At 36.4% G+C, this 23,698-nt stretch overlaps 1 long non-coding RNA gene across 3 annotated transcripts in view; it reads right to left on the minus strand.

Annotated features, from left to right (window-relative positions):
- LOC122235020 overlaps window positions 1-23,698 on the minus strand; it is a 90,389-nt gene that overhangs the window by 39,850 nt on the left and 26,841 nt on the right. The window contains exons 2-4 of one of the 3 annotated variants that reach the window (XR_006213100.1): window positions 5,564-5,728; window positions 4,798-4,900; window positions 761-1,178 (exon numbers count right to left, since the gene is read on the minus strand). This is a non-coding gene — a long non-coding RNA (uncharacterized LOC122235020). Of the gene's footprint in view, window positions 1-760; window positions 1,179-4,797; window positions 4,901-5,563; window positions 5,729-23,698 lie in introns of those variants that run through there. The other 2 variants (XR_006213101.1, XR_006213102.1) reach the window with 2 other exon arrangements.

Consider the following 23,698-nt stretch of genomic DNA (forward strand, 5'->3'; position numbering starts at 1 on the left):
CTCAAAATAACAGGGTTGTTGCTGAGTAATTGGTTTAGAGAAGATCTTTATTTTCATCTTTATACTTTTGTTTGGGATTATGCAAGGAACATGTGTTACTTCAATAATTTAAAAGCTATTTTAAAAAAAAATAAACTAATGCCAAAGAGAATGAGAAAAAATTTGCCCTGGTATGTATTTCTTTGGTCAGCCACCCCTTGATGCGTGACAACCAAACCCCACAGAGTAGCAAGCAACAATTCTGGAATATGAAACAATATCTGACCCCCAACCTGCCCAGTTTTAGGATTCATAGCAAGTTGCATCTCTTTATCTGTGTCTTTTCTAACTGAAGGAGAGAATTCACTAGGGCCTCCCACACAATGAACCTGAAGATTAACACCACGGAGTCAGCACACCTGCCAACCAAACCACATAAGTAAACCTCCATCTGTGTAGTGAAATGACTCATTCTTATTCTCATTAACCCTCAGAGTTAGCATATTTGAGCCTACCTCTCTTTCAAAATTTTTATTTTGTTTATATTTTCATAGGCCTTATGACATACATACTTTTTTTTTTGGTAAACCACTTTGAATACTTTTTTAAACATGTGGGGTAAAAATAAATACATACATAAACACTTGGATGTTTTTTTCTGCACACGCCCCCCCCCCCCGTTCCAGGTATATGTGCATGATTTCTGTCTTATTCAAAATCATGCTCTCCATTCCCCTAACTGCCTCCCTCCTTACTGCATGGTTGTCAGAAGTCATGAGCAGACCCATGCAGTTAAGAAAAATACTCATGTAAAGATCTGTATACAGCGCTAAGCCATTTGGAGAAAAGGTACAGGCACATCTAACACACAAATAACGCACTGGCCCTGAGGAGCCATGTATGAACGTGGACAGATACTTCTTCAGCAGACACTCAGCACAATGAGCATGGGTGTACCTCTGCATGCGAATCTCTTCATTCAGCAGTGGAGATTAACAAAACGTGATCGTTCCCCCCAAACTGTGACACAACGCACAACCAGATGAACAAAATTGCTTTCGTGGCAGTGGTAGGTCTTCAAGCACTATATAGGAAGACTCCTGACGTCTTGCATAACACCAGATCCCTCCTGTTTCCTCACACATTCCTTCTCCACTGCAGCTGCACTGTTCACTTTCTGTTCTTCAACATGTGCGTGCCTGGAACCCAATGAATCGGTGGTGACTGCAAGCTGTGTTTCTCCCCAGCTACTTATGATGGGGACTTTTGCATTTCTAGCTCATCTCATGGCGAATATTCGAACACTTGGAATTCAGGCGTGCAGTCTGTGCATGTACTAAGCATGTGGCTTTCTGCATATGTCTGCACATCATTTTTCAGGAAACTCTATTTCACACTACACCAGCTTGATGGGTAGCTGTTGTTCACACCCACTGAGAAATAACTCCATGTGAGAATAATACCTTTACAACTTTGAAGTGTCCTCAGACAGACTTCTCATCTCCAGGCCATCAACCTGCTGTGAACTCTCATCTTGACTTTTCACACTTACAGGCAACAGTCATGCAACATACTGTCAAACAATATGAAGGTTTGAGGAAACGTGAAGGAGTGCAAAATTAAATCGGAGCCTCAACATCTTTTTAGTTCAGTGTGATTTTTATAATTAAAAGAAGTCCGCTACATATGCAACTATATTCGAACCCAGGGTCAACTTAAAATTTCCACTCTGTCTTCGAAGCGTGTTTACATTTCTGATCCTCATCTATATTCTGTTTGTTGAAAATTGGTGTATGAACTCAGCATCTGAAGTCCCTGTCCTCAAGATGCTTTCTACCTACACCTTCCTTGAAGTAAGTATTCCTGGTCAAAAATCTCAATCTTTACTTTAAGCCACAATTACTATGATACCAAGGAAACTGAAAGCCAGTGTGTGTACGGTTCCAACGAACTGAATTTTCTCTTTGAGAACCATCCAGAAATAATTTTACCAATCCTGTTTGTTAAAAACCCAGCAAAATGTAGGCATTCAATAAATATGTTATAGGAAAATATAAATAAGCAACTCTTTCATTCCACAAATAATCACTGAGCCCCTGAGATGTACCAGACTGTGTTGTGTTGCATATTCAAAAGTGAATCTAATGTGAATCTGGACCTAAAAGAAATCCACTCATGCTCAGTAGAAGAGCTGACAGGTTGATTATACTTTCCCTAATTCAGCAGGAACATTTTTTAAGAAGGGCTAAAATATACACATCAAACCTCTCATTAATTTTTAGTTAACCAGAAAGTTCAGCCTAGTGAAAACCAGCTCACTCTTAGTGCTTAATTCTTTCAGGAATGCCCAACTTGTTCAACATCTGGAACTCAGTTCAATCCGACAGATGTATTGAGTGAATATCTAGACTCTGTACAGGCCAGGCCCTGGGGATGCAAGATGGGAAGAAAGAGGCTGGGAGGAAGAAGAATGATTTAATGATAGTCCACCCCCAATCCTGGGATGGAAAAGTGAGCTAAGAAGTGTAAGAGGAACAATAGAAGAATATATGAGATATGGGAGCTGATCGTGGGGGTGACAGAAAGTGACAGGGCACAGGGGAGTGCATTGGGGAGGCTTCTTCCATATGGGGATGCAAACTTAGAAGGTCTGAATGGGCTGGGCCACTGGGAGACTGAGTTGGTTAAGCTTTTGACTCTTGGTTTCGGCTCAGATCATGATCTCACGGTTTGTGAGTTTGAGCCCCACATCAGGATCTGTGCTGTCAGTGTGGAGCCTGCTTGAGATTCTCTCTCTCCCTCTCTCTCTCTCTTTGCCCCTCTGCTGCTCACTCTCTTTGTCTCTCTCTCTCAAAAATAAATAAATAAAACTTTTTTTAATTAAAAAAAGAAGAAGGTCTGAATGGGTACTAACCCAAGACATCTTCTAGAAGTTGTTCTTAAAATTCCCAGTGTCAGTTTGTTTCCTTTTCATTTGCCCCTATCCTAAAAGGTCAGTAAAAGGAAAATATAATAAGCCAAATCTTCTGAGTAGCTTTATTCTCTTTAGTAAAAGTTGTCATAATTAGACATCTTTAATCTCTGTATTTACAAGATGTTTTTGATGTAAATTATAGTTTGGATGGGAAACTAAAAGAATTGTGTGTGTATGTGTATACATAAAATACACATCCTTGACTAGATAGAAACATCCTTGACTAGATATTTGCTTATATTTGCTGTTAAACATTTAAATAATTATCGATGCCAAATATTAATAAGAATAGTTTCACCTCTAATTTAGAATTTGTACATAAAGTTTAAGAAATGGCATATGGAAACATATAGCCTTGGGACATATGTGGTCAACAAAGGAATGGAATAAGCCTCATGGCACAATCACTATAAGACTTGCTTCTAGATAATGTTTCTTTTAAATTTCTCAACAGGAGTGACATCTTCTTCCCCAGCTTAGCTTGGGAAAATGTTTTAACGTACTTTATGATACATGAGTAGACACGTATCTCAGGAAAATGAAACTAGTTATCATCATTTATGAGTTTAAGAAAGCCATGTAAGGTAAAGAGAACCAAATTTCCCAATTAAAAATTAAACCAGTGAAATTTCATAATAGTAAAAACTGAGACATTGTATGAAGTGGTCATAATGTAGTCTACAAGTCTTACGAAACTCAGCATGTGAGCTGTTTTACCTGTGAAAGATTTCCAAACGAACTCTGCACACCAGGATGGAAAGTGAGCCAGGAACCATGATGCCATTTGCCTGTTGCCTCTCCACTAGTATTGCCAGCCTCAGCACAGCCAGAGAGACAAGAAGTGGTAGGTGTCTAAGACATCCCTACTAACTGACTACTAAACTCTTTGACTAAGTTCACCAATAGTTATGTCCCCTAAAAAAAAGCAACAAAATGTGGGGCTCCTGCGTGGCTCAGTCAGTTAAATGTCTGACTCTTGATTTCAGCTCAGGTCATGATCTCATGGTTCATAGTATCGAACCCCACATCGGGCTCTGTGCTGATGGTGTGGAGCCTGCTTGGGATTCTCTCTCTCCCTGTCTCTCTGCCCCTCCCCCGCTCATGTGCACACACTTGCTCTCTCTCTCTCTCTTTCTCTTTCTCAAAAATAAATAAGTAAACTTAAAAAATAAAATAAAAATAAAACAACAAAATGAAAATACAAACCTTCCCATTAGAAATATAGAGATACCAGGTACTTCATGAAACAAGTGATTCTACTAAACAGATTCTCCTCTTGTACTTAGATCTGTTGACCCCCAAAGGCATGAAGGAAATAATTATGAGACAATAATTCTCTTAAAATTCTCAATGCTCCTTATGCTTCTGTGGTAGGAGTGAATTATCAATTGTTCTCAAAGGAGACATAGAAAAATTTCCAGTAAAAAATTTTTGAGAACTCAGAGTGGGTCAGGTAGAAGTAAAGGGCAGTATTGGCTGGTTTCAGTTTCTGAGTTACTTATCTACAATTGATGGTTGTGATAAAACCCGTCCATTAGAGCAGGATGTCAACATGATCCTCTTTTCTAATATTTAGCTTTTAACAAAGATTGATCACAAATTTTTCTTTAGACAATTTTGTAAAATAATCCAGAAATTTTTAGCTAATAGACACTCACTAAGAAACTTCTCTTGCTCAGCACTGTGTGGGGTGGTGGGATATACAGCAGTGAGTGGGTTGATTGGCACTCTGCTCTCAGCAAGCATCCGATGGGACTGCTAGGCACTCATGGCCACCACTAGATTTTTACTGTATTAGTATTTAGAAAAAATATCCTTGCTTGTAAACGAAGGGTTTGACTTACCTGTCACCTCTTTCCAGCTCTAAGTTCCTTTTATTCCTTTGACACTAGGAATGTGCACAGTGCTGGAGATATAGATGATTAGCTCATCAAATGATTAGCTTGCCTTCAGGGAGTTGAAGAACCAGGAAGACCAGAAAATGTGTATCAATCCAAGAAAGTATCTGTTCTATTCCATAATTTGGAAAATGAGAAATTCCCTCTCTCTTTCCAATCTGTCATTCATCTCTGCTTACCCCTTCTTTTATTCTGATTGATTATAAAACCTGCACTTTGGTTATAAGGACATAAATTAATGGAATTACTGTGCTAAAGATTACTCCCAGTAAATGATTCTTGCATCTGCAGGGTTTTTCTCCCTATCTATTCCTATGAGTTATTTCAATGATTATCAGATTTTTCCACAATTAATTTGCTCATAAAGGGACATAATTCCAGCTAACACTTAGCACCTCCTAAAGTATATCACTACTAGAGTTCAACACAGTGCTAGATGGCCACCTGAGTTTTAGAGATGTCTAGTTTATCAGAACTGAGCTGAAGAAATAAGCTGACCCTGCCAAATGATGCTTTCAAATGATAGAGGCATAACTTTGCAACTTTTTCCTTTGGTATTGGTTGAGTCCCCTCCTCCGTCACTTGAAAATGACAATTACTAAGAGACTATAGATCCAAATGATAAACACCCAGCACTGGGGAAGTAGCAAATCTCAAGTAGGGACCAACCCAGAAACCTTAGGACCATATATACATATATTGTATTTTTTACCTCAAAGAGAAGCACTATTTGTCCCTCAGTCTATGATTTGCAGCCTTGAAGCCTGTTTCCAAGTACTGCATCAGAATGATGTATTCAGGAAGTGATACACAACCGCCAATGGGGGTGGCATCTGTCTCATAGTAGTGTATGTCTCTTCCAGGCCATATCATTTATCTGAAACAGCAGATATGGAGATATGGATTAGAAAACATGTACTATTCTTTGAATGATTAGACTGCAGAGCCACTTGGAGATTAAAACAGCTATCTAAAGTATGGATCAAGTGCTTAATGACAACCAATAATCTGGGAAGTTTTGCAAATGGAACTCTCTAGTGATCCTCAAAAATATCTTTGCTGTAAAGCAAGATTCTTTTCTACAAATTCAATGAGTAACTTTTCCAACAATGATCTTCTGGAAAATACAAGGGGATTTGAATGTTCTAAAGAAATGTTATTGATCAAAAGGATAAAACTTCTCTGTTTTATAGAGTAAGAAGTATTTTATGCCTTCTGAGCTTATAAAGACCACAAATTTATGTGTCCACATGGATAGTTTATAAGTGTACCTGTTTTAATATCTGTGAGATCACACACCAACATTAAAGGATAGCAATATAAGAATACGCCAGCTCTGTGTCTGGCCTCGTTCCTTGTAATAACTCATGACTTTCATGTGCCATTACCCATTAGCAATTCCTTCTTCAGTTAATCCTACATATCTCGTCTATATTGGAAACAGAGTGATAATTTCATGTTCAAAAGAGGTAGGAGGCCTAACCATCATGCAAGGTTTCAAAACCATTTTTCAAAAAACAGGGATACGACATGTATGAGGCACCCCAAAGAACAGTTTCTCTTGGTGAACACAATGTGTTCAAGATTTTTAAAGCCCAAGTAACCAGAAAACAAAAAAATAAGTAATTCCAAAGAAAAGACAGATTAAAAAAGTAAACTTACCATCCCTCACCATATTTATTCTATTAGGGAACCAAAGCTCGACATAAGTTGTCATCTTCCTCCATAAAACCCTGCCTTAGGAAAGTTAATTACAAGATCCCACTGAGTCTGACATGTAGTGGGATAATGAAAACACTTTGGTTCTGGAGAATAACAGTACAGTACACAGTGTTCACAAACAGAATGAATAATTGAAATCCAGAGCTTTTATGCTTCAATGAAAAAAAAACAATATTTCATGGCACATAAATTTATTCAGCTTATTTGCATTAAGGTTGAATGATCAAAGCACTGTCCACAGGAAAATAGTGATGGTACCTTGATTTAAGTGTGATAAGCATTCATAAATATTCTTAGGAAGCAAGATGTACCTACATTTAATCAGCACTTATTAAAATTTTATTCCCTATAGTTATTCAACAGGATCTGTGGTATAAAAACATAATTACAAAAATCAGATTTGAGCTCATTTGACAACAGAAGGGTTTTATGGTGACCTATCTCCAAATGTTCCTATTTGTAATTAAATGCAGCGATCAGCAGTAAGGATTTTGAAGCTGTTTTAGTAGTTCCGCTATTCTGCTTAACATGTGGCACCCGTAATAATTAAAATGATACTAACACATGCACAATTTTATGGCCCTTATGGTGCAACCCATTATGCCAAATAAGGGCCTCTGTTTTCACAGCATACTGCACATGGTCTCATTACACCCACTTTTCTTTTCCTGTCTTCACACTAACAACTGTTAAAGTGAATCAACACACGAAACGTACTATAACAGCTTAGTGTTTATGATATGTGTGCTGTTAGTCAGTGAACAGGAAAATCTAAACATTTACTGTTTATGTAAAGAATAGCGTTAGTGTTAGCGAATTGCTCGGGTCTGCTTACTTTATTATCTAGATCACAAACGTAATGATGGGTTTCAATGGCATCTATATTTTCGCTTTGTTTTGTTTTTCAATGCAGATGTCTATAAAAACCAGAACAATTTAGCATTTACATATCTTAGAATATTTCTTCTCAACCATAAGATAATTTAGGGATCACTTAAAAAAAGATAAATAAGTCAGTATGTCATTCCTTTAAAAAAAAAAAAAAGGAAAAAGAAGAAGAAGAAGAAGAGTGAAATATTCAAAGGTATTTGGAGATGATTTTCCCGACAACATTCTGAGGCTGGATCTGGTTTACCTAAGGTGTTAAAAAGCTATAAACCATTTTTATGTGGTTCCACACTAAAATTTACAAGAAACTGGGAATTTGAGATCAGTGCCATTTTATCATGAATAATTTTGTAATTAAGAAGCTCCTCAAAGACCTCCTACACTCATTTTACAGTCATCAGTTCCGAATGGCGTTCAGTCTTTTTGTTCTGGGACACAGTCCAAAGTAGGTCCCATCGGCAGAACACCAACGGATTGGGCAAAATCTCATGTCTGCATTTTACACTGCCATTTTTCTGAACATTAGTCGAAACTTCAGATAAAGAATAACAACCTTTCTCCATTTTTTTCTTTTTAAGTCAAACTCAATTCTGTCCATTTAGGAATTTTGCCGTATTGGCGATAAACGCACGTAAGCTGAGCTGAGTAGGCCTTGAATGCTAACGGCTTAATAGCTCAATTGATTGCAAAGATACAAAAGAAAAATGCTCACAGATTGCAGCCTTCACATGGTTTGGCTGCGAGATCTCATCAACAGTGTGACGTCGACCAGTAGAGAACCATGTGGATGCTGTATGAGGACCATGCGCTCGTTACAGAACTGTGAAAATTTGTGGGACCGCAAAATGAAAATTATCAGCCAGGAAAAAAAAAAACAGCAAGATGAGAAGTGGTGGGGGAAAGCAGCTTGAGAAAGACCTAACACATTCTTCTATACAAGCTCCTTAGTAGAAAGACTAAGAACATTTAATGTTATGTAAATATCACTGTAGGTCCAACAAATCTGTCAGAGCCCTAGCAACCCCAAGCTCAGAGTGTGCCACTCAGACACCACATGGGGAAGATTTCATCCCTGTCAGGGTGCATTCTCCAACCCTACTACTTGCAAAAACAGAAACACACCCTGTTTCAACAATTAAAGAAGGCATAAAGCTTTCTATCTGAACTTGAAGGAAGTTGCATTTCACAAGCCCTATTCTTTGATTAAAATAAGCATTTGTGATCAGCATTAGTGTTTACTACCCTATGATCAAAAACAAATAACCCACTTTGTTTGTTTCTTACTGCAAATGAATTAAATTAGAAGCCATTAGGAGGACTTGCTGTTTATATCCTTGTTTCGGCAGTGGTAGTATTTGAAGTTTCCTGCGGTAAGTTCATTACTCGTATTTTGTCCAGAATTAGTGAAGCGTGCTGAAAATTGCTAATGACAGATGTTTCTCCACTCTGTCACACTTCTTGTATCATTTGATTTGGAAAGCAACATACGGTGTTCTGCTCTATCAGTATGTCACAGACTGTCTGTAAACAGCTGGTCATAACTCAGTTCAGTGAAAACCATTACTTTCCAATGAAGGGCTGGACACCCTCCAAATTGCATTTTGGCATGGCCTCGGCTGCATAATGCACAAAGTTCCTCTGTTCAGAGGTTACCTAAGGAAGAGTTCTTACTTTCCCCGTTTGTTTTTATGTTTCAGAAAGTCAAAGTGTTTTCTCAGCAATAGACAGAAATCAAGAGAATATGAAAAAACATATAATGATTATATGAAGCACTCAAAAAAATCTGTGAATGGTACATTGCAAAAGACAACAAAAGTGTATCTTATCAGTTCTAGTTATGTCTCCAATTAAAGGGAGCACGAATTATCAGGGTCAAGGTCCACAAGATGACATATTTAGAAGTCCTCTATAGAATAGTCGGTGGTATTTGAACACAACCATGTAGCTCTTTCATGATATCTAGTCACAATGAGAAGTACTAAAATCATCCCTCTGTCATTTATACAGTGATGAAATTCAGAGAAATTGTTCCTGCTTTTTTTTCCTGAAACTCATCAAGATGAAACCAAATATAAAAATCATGTAAGTACAGGGCCACACATCCTACTTTTTAACATGATATTCTAAAACATCTAATGCCAACTTATCTGAATAGTCAGTATATATTGAACACCAAGATCATTAGCAACACCTTTCAGAAAGTATGGAATTTTGTCTCCCCATGGAAATAAAATCTCTCATTGAAAGCCTCTGGATAGAGCAGAAAGATAAATAGAGATATTGAATACCTTTAAAGCCACTTGGCACTTCCAGATTCATGGAAGCTTTCTGATATACATGAAGGATCTAAACAAAATGAATTGAGCCCATTTGAGGGACTGGATGATAAAGGAACATGCGCATCTCAGCTCAGCACTCATCCAATCATATATCCATCAACAAAAATCAAGTACTTACAGATGCCAGATAATTGCTGGAGATACTCTTAGGGGACTCTTCTCTATGCATGAGGGCAAAGGCTAATCCACACTGAACTCTAAAAGTATGCTTTTTCCACCTGGGATACCACACTTCCTTGTAGATCAGGCTTCCATATCACCTCTCTGAAGCCTTCTCTGACTCCCCCAGGCGAAAGGGGTCACATGTGGATCTTCTCCACACATTTCTGGTAACTCTACTATAGTTTTACACATAAGGTAAAACTGGAGCCCATGAGAGAAAGCAATTCATCCTGTGAGAGAGTCAGGGGACACCTCAGATTAGGTGACATTTGTCTGGGTCTTGCAGAATGACTCACATGTGCAAAATAAACATTTTAGAACATCCCTATTAAGAGATACACACACACACACACACACACACACACACACACACACACACAAAGAGAGAGGTGTCCTTAACTAGTAAAAAAAAAAAAAAAAAACCAACACTTTTTGAAGATCAATTGCCATGAGGGTAGAAGACAAATTCATGAGAAAATTCCAAGAAATAAAAAGTATATGCACCGTGCTGAATCTCTTTAAAACAAGATATTTTACCTGGATCTATTTTTCTCTCTTCTAGGCCAGAGGTTTATTAGGTATCCTTTTCTCTCATGGATAAAATCAATATATCCTGTCCATGAAAGGATGAAGGATTCAACAATTGGCCAATCTTAAGTGAAAACACATGTACTTGAAGAGTCATATCACTTAAAAAATAAAAATGTAAAAAAAAAAAGTCATATCACTAATTAGACCACTGAATACAATTGGTTTCCCAAAGCATTAGATTGCAAAGTAATAAGTAAAGGGTATTTCCATATGGTTCTTAACATGAAACCATTCCTGAAAAGTACTTTACATTAGTCTTGCTTATATTAAAAAAAGAAAAAAGGGGGGGGAGGGAAGCTGCCTTACTGTGGGATGTGGCATTCCTTTTGAATAACAGGCTCTTCACAGTTGTTATATTGTAAGTTTCCTGGCTTAGCTTTACCTGCCCAAGTGAACTAGGCTGCACCATTAAAAAGTTTTATCATCTGTAAACACAGTAGCAGGAGTTAAAAATGGCATTTCCCCCTGCCAGTAGCAAAGGGCTTATTACCTTATTAAGGAATGTAACCAGCTAAGAAAACCTGATTGATTCCTTTAGCTGCTCAAAGCTGATGAAAGAAAATAAAAGGGAGAAATGTTTTCGTTGTTTTCCTTTTTCCTAACCCTCTCTGCTCTCTTTTTTTCTTCGAATATTTCCCTCTATTTATGGTGAATCCCCCCACCCCCACCCTATAGAGCAACTCACTCCTTTGCCTCTGCTAACGTACTTAGTGAAGGGCTATTGCTTTCTTATCACAGAGAAATACTCTCACATACCATTAAAAGTAAGTGCCTGGTCGTTTTTTCAAAAGATGGCACAGGAATCTCTGTAGACTGATTATGCCAGGTGGCAATAATACAAAAATTAGGACTTTTGCATGAATATTACAAAGTGATTTGTCTTCTTTTTTATCATTGGATTTGTTTTGTTATTTCAATGATGGCCTTTTATTCTTCTTTTTTAACTTCCATTGATGGTCTTTTTTTTCTTCACTGTAAGTAGTGCTACTTCTAAATATGAGCTATGGCTCCTAGAGCAGATGGGTGAGAAGAGAAATAATTTCCACCCTATAACTTGTTAGAAGAGCTCAGTGCCTTGCCAGTTGGCCAGGAGTTTCAGTACTCAAATACAAAATACACAGATTCTCAAAGGTTGGTCCTCTATGTGGTTCTTATTTGAGTCTCTTGAAATCCGTATAGGGCCAAAAAATTATTCATTGAATTTTTGACTAATGAAAGTTGCAAGTTATGGCCAACATCCTATTGGTGGTCCCCTGTTGTCCTTCTGATCAAAACCTTGGCCAGAAAAAAAAAAAATGCTAACATTTCTGTCCAATATATCTGAAGAAATCAAGGCCACCAGTGGACATTTTGCCTTAATGAACATATTTTTTTTAACCATTTCAGAAAAGAAATGCTTTGTAACAATACACAACTAGAGCTTTACAAGCAATAGTAGTAGCAAGGATGAGGAGGCATAAAAAATTATTTAGTGTGAAATATGTAAAATTTGTAGTGGCATACTGGCACCTCCCAGTTTGTGGATCAGAAGATAAACCAACACAGATTATCCCTGATGGGATAACTTAATTTGATTGCGTTTTATCCAATTCCATTGAACCAATATTTATTGAGTGTCTACTAAGTGCAAAACTGTTTGCAAGGCATTAAAAGAAATTAAAGATTAGTATATTCTCATGTGTGGAAGAGTATTCCTAAGGAGGCTAATGGAAATACTTGAATAAATTATTTAAATTGTTACTCAAATTATTCAAATAAATAATTAGAATACAAGGCAGTACTATAGAAGTGCTTTGTGTGTGTGTGTGTGTGTGTGTGTGTGTGTGTGCATGTATATAAAATCTTTAAAAAAGTGTTAGTATATTTTATAAGTTCCAATTTAGGTAGCTATATCCCCATTTTCCACCAAAACAATACAAATACCCTAAGTCCCTGCAATTAAATTACAAATAGCTTGTGATTACTTAGGGCCTGATTAATAGAGTGCCTATATAATTTATCATCCAAACAAGGACACTTTGAGAGTGAAAAGTGATGCTATTAATAATTATGCCAAGTCAGTAGGAATAAACTAAGATTATCCCAGGCAAATAGAGACGGATCACCCTATTGATTACCTAATTTTAGTGTGACCAAGACTATACTGTTCTACTTTTTCTGCTTCTTCCTGCTACCTGCCTTTAGTATTCCATAAAAGTTTAGCCAGGAGTAAATTACAATATTGGAAAATCATATATATCATAAAATTTTTAAATATTTAAAAATAATTTTTAAATATTTTATATTATTTTGAAGTATTTAAAAATTGTTATATTTCTACAAATAAATGTTTTTAAAACATTGAAGTATATATGGTAAGATAAGGAGAAAAGTAGTAGTGAAATAATTCTTTTGTAAATGCCTTTAATTCAATTTCCCCCACTTAGGAGTTATGATAAATTCATCCAGAATGTCCCTTCCTACTTCTCCTTTTCTCATTCCCACTTCTCCTTTTAGTTTTTTCCTCCAATTCTAACATAAAAGATTATTGGTTGAGATAAGACATAAGCCATGCATGCAAGATTACAAGGGCATGGCAAAGGTTTGTGGCAGAGAGGTGCCTGGGTGGCTCAGTTAAGCATCCAACTCTTAATCTTGGCTCAGGTCTTGATCTCAGGTTCTTGAGTTCAAGGCCCGCATTGGGCCTTCACTGGGCATGAAGCCTACTAAAAAAAAGCGGAGGGTGGGTGGGGGGGAAGAAAGAAAGAAAAATGGTGTGTGGCAGAGGGAGCAGTCCAGTGTTTTTGTGTCCAATCTGAAATCCAGGTTTAAATGGCAAAAATATACGCAACAAGGTAAGTCAAACTGAAAAAAGACACAAGATCAGTTCCTTAGGAAACACTTAAGGAGAGCTTTTAAACTGTATCTATAATGAGAAGGAACTATTCTGTCAAAAACAGAAAAAGCAGAAGGGCAGAGCTCTAGGGAGGCAACAAGTCATGGGGGAAGTTGGGAGCATATATGGAACATGGATGGCAAACTCAAGTGCCTACAGAAATGGGCAAGTGATCCAGGCACAAGATGGTCAGGAACACATTATGGAATGGTATGGACTGTGGCAAATTGTGGAGTTATGGTCTAACAGTGGCAATAGCTACTCAGCAACAGCCAGTTATTATGTGAAACTGTGGATCCAGTGTAGCCAATTCTGCCAACTTTCAAGAAAAACTAGAAAACCTAAATTAAAAAAAAAAAAAACTTTTTATTTAATGTGGCAATGAAATCAAATGGAAGCTCTGTGAAGCACACCTGGTCCTCAAGCCTGCCACTCTGGGACTTCTGCAAGAACATCTTTTACTGGCACATGGCTGCAGAAAAACAGGACTTTCCCTCCCATATACAGGCACATTTGCTTTTGTCCTTTCACAAAGGAAATCTTTTAAGAAGAATGTTTGTGTGGATGTGATATACAGGCTTTGGAATATTGTAAGTATTTGAAATGCATGTTCACTATGTATTTTTTTAAATGTATTCTATCATTTAAATGTGAAAAACTGTCATATGGACAATTAAAATCAAGTTGAATAGTACTTAAATGTGAAGTTCCCTTCAAGGAGTCAACAGTTCTATGAATCTTAGTCCACTTTACTTTCTGTTAACAAAGTCCATTTCTATTCGTTCATTCATTCATTCATTCATTCAACAAACATTTATGGCACATACATCCTAGATACTTGGCTCTATTTGAGGTGTTATGCATACAACAAAGCACACAAAATTCCCTGCCTTCATAAAACTTACATTCTAGTGGGGAAGAGAAACAATAATTAAGCTTAAAAAGCAAATTATACCACATATATAGGGAAGGAATATAGTTTTCACTGGACTGTAGGTGGGATTCAGGTTCAGAAGTTTCTGTTCAAGTGTCTAAAACTAAAATATGATCTGGCTGGTGTTTTGACACATTTTTAAATGTTGAAACATTAAAATAATATTGTATCACAATCTCCGATATTCTTTAGGAAGTGACATAAAATGTTTAGAGCACTGGAAGATAAATAAGGAAGTGAATTATTAAATAAATGATTTAGGAATAAGAGTAGAAAGACTACAATCATGATATTACTATCGTTGTTGTATTACAATACATCATTCAATCATTTTCTAAAGTTGATAAAAATATTGCTTAAGTTCAATCAGTACAGAAAAGTATCAAGAAAAAAAAAATCATCCAGAAATAGGTATCGTTAGTATTCTACGAATTTCATCTCTGTTTATATAGAAGGATGGATGGATAGATAGATGCTTGGATGGATGGATGGATGGATGGATGGATGGATGGAAGGAAATACTGGATTTTAATAACTCTGATCCAACTACACATATATAGTGATATAGATATGTCTGGGGTTAAAATCTTGCCTCTGCCACTTTCTAGTGAGTTTATGTGACTTAACCACACTGAGTCTCAGTTTCCTCAATTGATAATGAAGAAACTATTTACTCATAGTATTTTTATGGGTATTAAAGAAAGTAATCAATAGATAACACTTAGGACAGTGTCGAATTTACTAAATGCTCAATAAATGGTAGCTGCTTTTATTATCTGCTTCGTTAGCTTGTTAATGATACTGGGTTGATCCTAAAACTATTGAGTCTGCTATTTCCCTTTCCTTCTCATTCTGTGTTTCATCATCATCTTTGAGCTATTTATTTTCTAATTAGGTTGTTTTAAAGTAGGAAATGCTCATGAAGAATTATTTTTAGTTCCTTGCCAGATCACATTCAGTGATCATTTCTTCCCTCCTCTCCCTCCTCCTCTTCGGAGCACTCTTGCCCTAGCTGCCTTGCTATCCCTTTTCACGTGGCCCATGCTTAGGTCCTCATTTCTGTTTTCTATTTTCTCTGCTATGGCATGAATGATTTCCCTTTGATGTGTCTTCTGTATCATCCGTGTTCTGTTCTTTTTCCTCACACTAGGATTGGAATGCTGAGTGTTCAGTGTTCTGTGCATCCTTTCAGAGCCCAAGCAGGGTATGGAGGGAAGAGGAGGGAGGAACAGAGGCTCTGTGCAGACCTGGCTGGGGCACTTGCTCTCTGCTCTTCCTTCTTAGATTTCAGGAAATGATCTGCTGTACTTGGGCTCACTCTACCTATACGGACTGGAGAGAAGGAAGAATCTCATTCCTGCAGGGATGCTCTCTTACTTCAGATTATCTCCCCATTCAGTATGGAGTCTGGGGGTTTTCACCACCATCTGATTCTGGCCCCATTTTTCATCCCTCATTTTTCCAGGCTTTACCCACAGCCATTTCTCTTAATGCTTCTTCCTCCCCAGAGAATGTCAGCTCAGTTAGCACTATCGCTGTAAAATTCTAAATTATGCCTTAACTGATCAAGGGTACCCTTGTTTGCTTTTCTAACAAACAGTGCCATCTTCTGCAAAGAACATTCATGCAAGAAAAAGGATTATTTGTCTTACTTGTCAGTGACAGAAAAACAAACTTAGAAACCAAATGCCCAATAATAGGGAATAGTTAACAATGAAAGGAACATCCTCTCAATAGAATATAAGGAACTATTAAGAATTATATTGACAACAAAACCTTTAACAATGTGATGTCAATTTTGTAAAATTTATTTATACATTTACTTATTTATTGACAGTGTGGAAAAATATATTAAAATATTTAGATTCTGGGATGATGGGACATTTTTGTCTCTTCCATGTTTTATATAATTTTTAAAATTCCTATATCATATTACTTAGAAAATCAATAAGAAGGATCCATAAAACATTATTTGAAGAAAAAAAAGTAATTTTGTCCAGTGTGGCATTTTCAAACACAAATTAAGACAGAAATATATAACTAGAAAAGAAGCACCCTCTCACACCAAGCCTGAATCTCATTTATTTTTCTTACAACACATACACTTAAACATTTACTTGTTACTAACCTAGGCATCATAACCCACCGAATATGAATAAGAAAAGCCCTTTGTATGACAAAAGTTTCAACTCTGTGAAACCGATGATGACTTTTAGTAAGAACTAACAGATCTCTGCCAATATAACCTCCTCTCCATTTGTCATGCAGCTAGCTATTTGTGCTTTCAGAGGACTGTTTTTACCCTGAGGGCCAATTCCATTTAAAAAAAGAAGGAGAAGAAAATATGCAGATGAATTTTATGATTTTCCTGCTTTTTTCTACCTCCTGAAAATCAAGTCATGCAATGCCAAGGCTCTACCTTTTAGGGGTAGACATAGATTGCCCCCACACATATGAAAAATCTCAGACTCTGCCCAGTCATGAAGAAAGCTCCTGCTTGTCCAAAGAAAGGCATGAAATCAGGAGTTGACAGAGATTCTCATTCAGGAAAGAATTGTCACCATTTTTGCTGTGCTCCGGCCAGAACAACATATGGCAGCCCAGCTGACAAATATAATCTTTTCCTCTTTTTTTCCCATTCCACATGCACATTTCATTTGTGGAATATTAAAACTTCACACAAAGTGCCTGTTAACCCCTTGGCACCACAGCATCCCTCGTCTGGGACGTGCTATTTCCCAGAATCCTCCCATCCAGCTGTGAGAGGGTTAAGGCCAATAGAAAGAGAACGTGTGGTCAGAGGCCTTCTGACTTCCCTGCTTACAACAGGAAGGGATGGCTCTCAGCATTTGCAGGCGGGGTTGTCTTTATGTTAGGAAATTTAGAGCTTCCTGGCTTCAATATAAACTGCCTCATTGCCCTGCATCCCAGATTTCCATTTCCCAAACCAAGGTATTTTCAGACACAGCTGTGCTTGCATCTTGCTGTCCATGGGGGGGCCCCAGGCAGGCCCACTGTCCATTCCGTGAGCACACTGCTGGCCGAGGTCCTAAAGGAAGAAAGCCTGCACATGGGATTTAAATAGAAAAAGTGACTTTGTTCACTTCACTGCCTCCCCAGATACAAGCACTGGGTTCAGGTTTAGATATCTTTGTTGACAGAGGCAGGGTAAGAGGGCTGTTCACACTCACTCATTACACTGCAGAACTCCCCAGGCAGCAAACACACTTCCAACAAAATGTTTCTACGTATGTGTCAATGTATGATTTCTCTTTCCACTCACATCTTTATATTTTGTTTTCCTTCATTTTATTATTTTATTTCATAATTTTTTAAATTTACATCCAAATTAGTTAGCATATAGTGCAACAATGATTTACTCACTTAGCCCATTCCTCCTCCCACAATCCCTCCAGTAACCCTCTGTTTGTTCTCCATATTTAAGTCTCTTATGTTTTGTCCCCCTCCCTGTCTTTATATTATTTTTGCTTCCCTTCCCTTGTGTTCATCTGTTCTGTGTCTTAAAGTCCTCATATGAGTGAAGTCATATGACATTTGTCTTTCTCTGACTGACTAATTTCGCTTAGCGTAATATCCTCAAGTTCCATCCACGTAGCTGCAAATGGCAAGATTTCATTCTTTTTGATTGCTGAGTAAGACTCCATTGTGTAGATATACCACTTCTTCTTTATCCATTCATCCATCGATGGACATTTGGGCTCTTTCCATACTTTGGCTATTGTTGATAGTGCTGTTATAAACATGTGTCCCTTCGAAATGGCACACCTGTATCCCTTGGATGAACACCTAATAGTGCAATTGCTGGGTCCTGGGTAGTTCTAGTTTTAATTTTTTGACGAACCTCTTTTCCAGATTGGCTGCACCAGCTTGCATTCCCACCAACAATGCAAAAGAGATCCTCTTTCTCTGCATCCTCCCCAACATCTGCTGTTGCCTGAGTTGTTAATGCTAGCCATTCTGGCAGGTGTCAGGCGGTATCTCATTGGGGTTTTGATTTGTATTTCCCTGGTGATGAGTGATATTGAGCATTTTTTTCATGTGTCGGTTGGCCATCTGGATGTCTTCTTTGGAGAGGTGTCTATTCATGTCTTTTGCCCATTTCTTCACTGGATTATTTGTTTTTGGGGTGTTGAACTTGATATGTTCTTTATAGATTTTGGATACTAACCCTTTATCTGATATGTCATTTGCAAATACCTTCTCCCATTCTGTTGGTTGCCTTTTAGTTTTGCTGATGGTTTCCTTCGCTGTGCAGAAGCTTTTATTTTGATGAGGTCTCAATAGTTCACTTTTGCTTTTGTTTGCCTTGCCTCCAGAGACGTGTTGAGTAAGAAGTTGCTGCGGCCAAGATCAGAGAGGTTTTTGCCTGCTTTCTCCTTGAGGATTTTGATGGCTTCCTGTCCTACATTGAGGTCTTTCATCCATTTTGAGTTTATTTTTGTGTATGGTGTAAGAAAGTGGTCCAGGTTCATTCTTCTGCATGTCTCTGTCCAGTTTTCCCAGCACCACTTGCTGAAGAGACTGTCTTTATTCCATTGGATACTCTTTCTTGCTTTGTCAAAGATTAGTTGGCCATACATTTGTGGTTCCATTTCTGGGTTCTCTGTTCTGTTCCATTGATCTGAGTGTCTATTTTTGTGTCATATATTTTGTTTTTCACTTAGTAAAATTGCCTAGCATAAAATAAGGCACTTATCTATTTGTTTAAAAGTTTGAAATATACAAAAATTCAGAAAGTAATACATGGCCTATATCCATGGATTCACCAATGAATCCATTATATTTGCATCAAATGACTCTCTCCTTTTTAAAAACTAAGATAAAATGTTTCAGGAACATCTGACCCCACTCCACTTCCCTCCTTGACAAGGTTAACAACTACTCTGAAACTGGTATGTATCATCCCGTTGCAAATGTGCTAATACAGATGCATGTATCAATAATACATGCATATGAATAGTTTGTTTCTCCAGTATTTGCCATGAGTAGTATCATGCCATATATAATATTTACATATATTTTGCACTTAACATGTTTCTTTGTGCAATTTATTCATGCTAATACCTGCAAATCTAGGTCACAATTTTAATTGCTCTATATTTTCCCATAATTTCAATAAACAATACTTTATACATTCCCCTAATAAGAGACAGATTATTCCATGTGTTTGCTATTACCCACAATCCTGCTTTGGCCATCCTCAATCACATCTCTTACAGACGGATGCCATATATTCTCTAGGGTAGACACCAGGAGATAGAACTACTGAGTCGTAAACTCAGCTTCTTCAGTTTTACTAGATTGACAAATTATTTTCCAAAGCAGTTATATCAGTTCTTGTTTTCATCATAAACTATAAAGTTCCTGTTTCTCCACATTCTTGCCAAAGTTTGGTGCTATCAAACTTCTTCGTTCTTGCCAAACTGGTATGTAGATAGTAGCCTGCTGTTGAATTAGCCTTTAGCTCCCTTCTTTTTAGTGGGGCAAAGCAGCTCTTCTTATACTTATTGGACATTTGTTTTATCTTCTTTGTAAATTGTCTTTGTTTATTTTTCTTTCAGACTGTTTGCCTTTTTCTTAAGGATTTGTAGAAGTTGTTTATAAATAAAATCATTATCATCATTTTCTCCAAGCCAGTCAATAGCTTATCTTTTTACTTCATTTTTGTATCATTTCTGCTATATGTAAAGTTTATTATTATTATTATTATTATTATTGAATAATAATAGTCAAATTCACCCATGCCTTATATTTCAAACTTCTTTTGCCTTATTTAGGAAATTTTTTCCCTACCACAATGCTAAAAAAATATACTATCCTATTTCTTATACAGTCAGCTTGGCTATAGTATTTGTTTTGAATATGCAAATTTGTTCCAAGACAATTGGTATAATTAGAAAAAATATGAGCATAACACAAAACTCCAATTTGCTTATGGCAATTTTGTCAGCAAAAACACTAGGTGAATGCAGAGAAAGACATGCAGTTAAATCAAGCTGTGTTGGAATACACATAATATACACACACGCGTACCTCAAACATCTACCAGCTACCTCAGTTCACAGGTATGCTACATGCCACACCTATCCATGTTTGGTGTTACAACTTTCCATGAAATTTCAGACAACCTACTTCACAATAACTCGTCAGTGGAACTCTTCTGATGTCCATTTCACAAGCAACCTATCCATTTATTTCAAGGTAAAGTTCCACATTTATTGTAGTAGTTATGTATTTTGTAACTATTTGACGCAGGAAAAACTATGCTTCCAGTTTTTTCCTTTTTTTTTTTTTTTTTTTGTCAGTTTTTGAGTATTGCCTTTCCATCCCATTTCTCCCTAAGTCCTATACTTTTTAATTGTGAGATTTTGCATGGTGGGGTGGTTTTTAGGAACACATATGTTGTGGTATAACAGAACTGATTTATGAGATCTGTAGTCTTGCACATTAAAGTCTTCAGTCCATCTGGAATTTCCTTTTATGAAAATTGTACTGTACTATTGAGATCCATTTTTTCCCATAAGGAAAACCACATAACTTCCATTTTAATTATTACATGTTTCTTTTACTTTTCTTGTCTCATTTCACTAGCTAGGACCTCCAGTAAAATTTTGAATTGAGACTAAGATTAATAATAACAGTGAATTTGAATGTTTCTCAAGCTTCATGATTTAAAATATTTCCTGTAGGTTTTGAGGATATGTTTTCTCAGGATAATGAAACCCTCTTTTATGCATGGTTTACTAAGCAAGATTATCATGAACCATTGTTGAATTTTATCAGATACTCTTTCTGTATCTATTGAGATGATCATATGGTTTTCTCCTGTAACTTCTTAATATAGTGACTTAAAATAATGGATTTAATGTTAAACTATCCGTTTTCTTTTGATAAAATATTAACTATGAGATAGATATTTGTGATATATATATACATATATGTTTGAGTATGTGTATTACACATGTATTTTTTCCATAGTTTTATTTCAATATAGTTTACAAAAATAAAATTCACTCATTTTAATTGTACAGGTTGAGGAGTTTGGAAGATATGTATATAAGCCATGTGACCACCAATTTAATCAAAACATTCCAAATCCCCAAGTTTTTATCTTCTACAATGTTGCTACAAGGTGTCTAGCTCTGATTTTTTTTAAATTTTATCCTACATGAAGTTCATTGAACTTCTTGGAACTATAAGTTAATGTTCTTGACAAAACTTGGGACATTTTCAGCCTTTATTTCATCATATGATTTTTCTACACAATTCTCTCTTCTCCTTCTGGATCTCTAATAACATGTGTTGGAATTATTAATATTGCTTCACAGTTCTTGAATATGCTCGTTTTTCTTTATATATATTTTTAAAGTTTTTAACGTTTATTTATAACTGAGAGACAGAGTGAGACTGAGCATGAGCATGGGAGGGGCAGAGAGAGGAGGAGACACAGAATCTGAAGCAGGCTCCAGGTTCTGAGCTGTCAGCACAGAGCCCAACGTGGGGCTGGAACCTACCAACTGCGAGATCATGACCTGAGCCAAAGTCAGACGCCCAACCAACTGAGCCACCCAGGCACCCCTTTCAGTGAATACATTTTTTTTCTGTTTTTTTGCATTGGATAATTTCTATTAAACTACCTTCAGTTTCACTGATTCTTTTCTGTGATATTTCAAATATGTTTTTAGTCCATTTGGTGTGTTTTTATTTCAGTTATTATAGTCTTCAGCTCTAAAATTTCCAATTGGTTCTTTTCAGTTTCTATTTTGCTTGTTGTAATTCCCTATTTATTCTCTTATTTTATCATGTTTTGTTTCAATTACTTGAACGTATTTCAATCTACATCTTTAAATGTAAGATTTGCTTTGAAGGTTTCATCTGCTAAATCCAATATCTGGACCCACTCAAAGCAAGTTTCTATTAACTATAATTTTTTCCCTTGAGTAAGGCTCATAATTTCCTATTTCTTTGGATGTCTAGTAAGTTGGTCAAACTTGAAAGTGTACATAATATACTGGAAGGACTATGGATTCTGTTTTGTTTTTCTGACAACTGGAAATTAAATTCCTGGATTCTAACTGAAGAATTTGTCCCTCTGTTGTATATAGTCATTGATGCTTTTGCTTAGGTTTTTCCCCCAGTTTCTAATTTTTAGCCTTGCCCCCTAGCCTCCCTTCTTGAGTAGTTTAGTGATCATCCAAGGATTTGGGAAGAGATATACTCAGCCTCAGCTTTGTGCTTGTAGGGAACTCAATTTATAGAAGTCTAAACTTACACTCTCACAAAGAGCATTTTGTTTTTCGAAGATAGACCTCTATCTTTGTGTGCTTCTTCTCTGGGCTCTTGGGAAGTTTCTCATTTACATCCATAATTTAACAGTCAACTAGATATTTGGGAAGAGTTTTTTTTTTCTTTTTTAGGTCTTTGATCTATATTTGAGATATGTGTTAAATTCTAAGTTGACAGGAATTTTTACAGTATTTTGAAGGTGATATTCCATTGTTTTCTGCATTATACTGTTTCTAATTAGAAATCTACTCTCAGTTTAACTTTTTTTTTTTTTTTTTGCTTTTAGAAAAATCTATCTTTTCTTTCTGGCTACTTTTATAATCTTCTCATTGTCTTTGGGGTTCTGCAGATTCACTATGATATATTTATGTGGTGGTATTTTTATTTATCTTGCTTGGAATATGTTGTGTTTCTTGAACTGCTATTTCAAGTCTATAATCAGTTCTCAAAAATTCTCAGCCATTGTCTTTTTGATAATTGCCTCTTCTGTTTTAGTCTCATTTTTGGAAGTATTACTAACTATATGCTGATCTTTCTAATTCTATTCTCCATATTTTTGATACTTTCTTTTACATTTGTATCTGTTTATCTTTCCAAACCATATTCTGGATAACTAAATTAATTATTTGATTTCTATTTTAGATATGTCTTTTAGTTCACTAATTTTTTCTTCAATTTTCCTTAGTTATTCTAATAACTTATCAATTAATTAACTGATTAATTTTGTTTTTCTGGTGATTTGAATCATGCCAATCATGCTTCACCACACTACAGGCTCCAAGAAAGTGAAAGTCTCACAATTATATCTCCATTATGTAGCACAGAGCTACCCATTTGCAGATGCAAACTGACTAACAAACCAGCAATTGAATCTTAAACAAACTCATTTTCATTTATAGAAATGTTATTTGATTTTCTGTTTATTTATCATAGTATTTTATTCTTTTCTTATGTTCTTGATTCTTCTTTTATATCTTTAATAAATATGCAGTCACTATTAGATTATTCTATGAAGGCTCTAATCATCCT

This window comes from Panthera tigris, chromosome F2 (assembly GCF_018350195.1).
Source record: "Panthera tigris isolate Pti1 chromosome F2, P.tigris_Pti1_mat1.1, whole genome shotgun sequence".
In the NCBI taxonomy this organism is placed as follows: domain Eukaryota; kingdom Metazoa; phylum Chordata; class Mammalia; order Carnivora; family Felidae; genus Panthera; species Panthera tigris.